Raw genomic sequence first — 3760 nt, forward strand, 5'->3', positions numbered from 1 at the left:
ACCCGAAGACAATCTGTGGATGGACAGCTCTTTGAAGGAGTGCAGAGAGGCCCTTTCTCTTATTAGATGTTCAACAGAAACACAAACTGGGTAAGAAATAATGATATTGAATACCAGGTTGGCCTGTTCTGTACTGTAATATCCAGTAATCTACTTATGTTTAAAAAAAAACAACAAAGAAACAATATCTTATTACATGAACTGCATGCATTACTTTCTTCACCTTGTACTTTGAACAATTTCATGCATATTGCATTGAAGAAAAATGTATCATGCAAACTGTTTTCTGCATTGACCAGCTGACATGTCAGGCCTCTTGATGAGCAATAGTTGAATAAAAGGAACATGTAAAACATGAAAGTGTACATTATTCCATGTTACATGTTTTCTAATTATGGTGCATGTCATTGCCTCTTTATTAAATGTTTATTTTCCAAATAATTTCTAAAAGTTCAAAACAATAAAATGTTTATCTATTTAGTATTAATTACAAATACCTCTTATGAAGTAGAGTTAATATTTAAGCTCCAACACTGAATTAATGTTGGTGTTAAATGACTTACTCCAGACAGAGTTAAATTGACACTCTGGTAAGGACCCATATAGACACTTTAAAAGTGTGAAAGTCGAATCTGACAGAGTTAAATTGGGCCTGCTGGATTTGCTGTGTATATTTGCAGTATTTTGGTTATCATGCTGTACTCACTTATGACTTTGTTTTGTTTATTTGAATTAAAAATAGATCCAGACTTTATTTCTAATTGTACCCAATAAAAAGCCTACTGAAGAAGCTGCTAGCTTATTGAACAAAACTGATCTTGTCTAACACTTCCACCTCTTCTGAAACAGCACTGGAAAGTAAATCATAAGAATTTGATAAATGATAATGGCGTATTAATAAAACTAATTAATTCTTCTCTAGATTAAATTTGATCATGATTGATCAAAAATCAAGACCCCATTTCTTTCTCACCACTGTTACAAATGGATTAGTAAGTACCGTAACAAACATGAGATATCGTAAAGCTACAATATGCAACTTTTATTCAAAAATCTGTCTTTACATATTTGCTAACTGTCATTATGTCGTGAAAGTATGTTATGAGACAAATAACCTGTCTTATGCTTTCTCTCCTGACCCATCAAAAATAGTCAGAAAATTCTTAATTTTTAGAATTAGGATCTTCATGAAGCCTTGAAGCAAAAATAAAATAAAAAATAAAAAAATTGCCATGTCATTTATTTTATGAGATATTTTTGTATCACATTTGATACAGCAGGCTTTTCTTAGAACTTTTGGCTCACAACAATGTAAGTTTTAGATGCAAAAACAAATATTGCCTATAATATTTAGAAAGTATGGAACACTTTAGGAAGTTTTTCTCTTAGTTTCTTTTCCACCAACAACTTTTTACAGCCATTTATTTCATTTCGTGGTAGGCACTAAAAGAGTTTCTGTCCTTGTTCAGGCAAAGATGTACGTTCAACGTTTTACAGTAGAAATGTGAAAAGTGATTTCCAGAACAATGCTTGAGTCTCTGTTGGGCTTCCCATGTTGGACAATGATCAATGCTATTCTTTCTCACATCAAGAGGCACACTGCAGCTTGGTCTTCTACAGGGTGCCCTTGAAGTCGCTTCAGGAGATACTTGATTTTGACCTTTCCTGCACTTGTAGGAAAAGTGCCAACTAAATCATTTTAGGGTGTAGCTTCATCTAATCTCTTCTGTTGAAATTTCAAGCATTGATGATGGTTACTTTAACAGTGTGCCACTAGATGTACATGCACTATCTTTGGAATCTAAAGCCAAACTTCAAAAATGCTTATTAATTGTGGTCTAGGTAGTGAACCTATTTCTTCATTTGTTGGCATTGAACCAGTGGAATGTGTTCTGTGATCCCCTGGAGCATTTCATCAGTGACAAAGTGCTTGAATATATAAATGGAGTTATGTAACACCTGGTCTTTGAGCCTTCCTCAACCCCGGCAGTGACATCAATATATGGAGCTTGACAGTATTTTTCTCCATTTGTATTATTTGCTTTTCATATTGGTCTTAACTGATTAATTTCTGACTGTGTCCAGGGTAGTTGTTTGGACCTGGACCTGTTTAGACACTATGATCATCATAGTCTTCATCATAGTTGGTATCTGAATATCCAGGGGCGGATCTACTGGGGTGGCATGGGGTGGCAGTTCCTTCATCATGCATGGCCGGGGGAGTCCAGTCCTCATCATAATCCTCATCATCTTCTCCTTACTGCTCTATGTAGCTTGAATTGTCATACATTATCATGTTGATGACTATTCAAAGTATTTTCTTTCTCTCTCTTCTTTCTTTACTCCTGTTAAATCTAAAATATACATAGTCGATACACCATAAAGATTATGGTTTTAGAATAACTACTATTGTGAAAAAAAAACCAACTTTATTTTGAAATGACATTTAATGATAATTATTGAGTAAGCAAAGGTTTGTGGCTGAATTGTGGCTTGTATGACATTGATTACTTTATAAAAATATTACATTGCTGTTCAGTGATAACGTACCTTCAATAACTGTAGCATCAAATACGATACACACGTTTTAACACAATTTAAATGTAATGTAACAAAAACATTTCTAAGTAATTGTACATTATTTCAAAACATAAAACATTATTTTAAAAAAGTGAATAACAATGTATATATTATTTTTAATGTAAGTTTTCTAAAATTGGCAAAGACTTTCCTGGAAAATGCATCTGACCAGTCTCGTGCATTAGCGCTCGAATTTTTTTTTTTCCTGCGTGATAGCAATGCGCTTCCGTAGAAATGACATTTTGAAAAGAGAAAAAAACGCTGTTTCTCTGCCTGCAGTGCAATGATAATCCACTAGATGGCAGAATACAAGTCTCAAATTGTATATAATAGGTTGTTTGGGTAAGTATTGATCGTGGTGTAAAAAATATAGACCACAGAAACTTATGTATCATATATGATACAAATGACGATATGGGGTTATGAGACAGATAACCGGTCTCATAACCGGTTAAGCTCAGGGAGCTTTTGTAGCTCCCTGAGCTACAAAAGTGATCGGCAAAAATGCACCACTCATGGTCAAAAATAACCAATCAGAGCCAAAAGAAGGTCTTGGTGTTGTTAATCATTCTTGTACTAAGTGTACTAATGCCAAAGAAACAGGAAAACTGGCTGTCTGGCTGGCTTGATAGATGAATGGATGGATGGATGCAGTCAAGAATTTCCAGAGGAAAAGTCATTTAATGATATGACTTCTAATTCTAATATCGGTTTTTTTCTATCTTGTTTGTGTTTTTCTAGATAACTGGTGGTAATATGAGACCTGTTAGAGGGAGATGTCAGTCCCTTCCAACTTGTATCCAATCTATAATGATGGGGATTTGAACACGGTGAGTGAACATGGACTACATTTACTCATACACTGACATGAAACAACCTAGTCAGGATGTCTTCAGTTGCTTATAGTCAATTGATTTTCAGCAAGCATTAATATTTACTTTAGGTACACATTTTATGATGTGCAAATGATATTGCTTAACTGAAGAATGAAAAGTAATAAAGCTTGTTTTCAGGTATTGTAAAATTCTCCCCTGAAAAGATGCATGTATTTGTTGTGAAATAAATGGCAACAAACATATAACCTTTCTTTTGTATAGTATGTACACCTCTCTGTGTGCTTCAGTTTTCATGGATTTACTGGTTCAGAGACTTTTTCTTTTAATGTCCCACATTAAAAGTT

The 3760-nt window shown here is 34.1% G+C and overlaps 1 protein-coding gene across 2 annotated transcripts in view; it reads left to right on the forward strand.

Moving 5' to 3' along the window:
• Window positions 1-3760, forward strand: part of LOC106937566 (disks large-associated protein 1-like) — an 82844-nt gene that overhangs the window by 23982 nt on the left and 55102 nt on the right. For both annotated transcript variants that reach the window (XM_015019128.1, XM_015019129.1), the window contains exon 2: window positions 3322-3410. The gene's annotated coding sequence lies outside the window, so the exon portion shown is untranslated. The remainder of the gene's footprint in view (window positions 1-3321; window positions 3411-3760) is intronic.

Source organism: Poecilia latipinna, unplaced genomic scaffold (genome assembly GCF_001443285.1).
Source record: "Poecilia latipinna isolate Pla-1442-1.1 unplaced genomic scaffold, P_latipinna-1.0 Scaffold2379, whole genome shotgun sequence".
Classification (NCBI taxonomy): domain Eukaryota; kingdom Metazoa; phylum Chordata; class Actinopteri; order Cyprinodontiformes; family Poeciliidae; genus Poecilia; species Poecilia latipinna.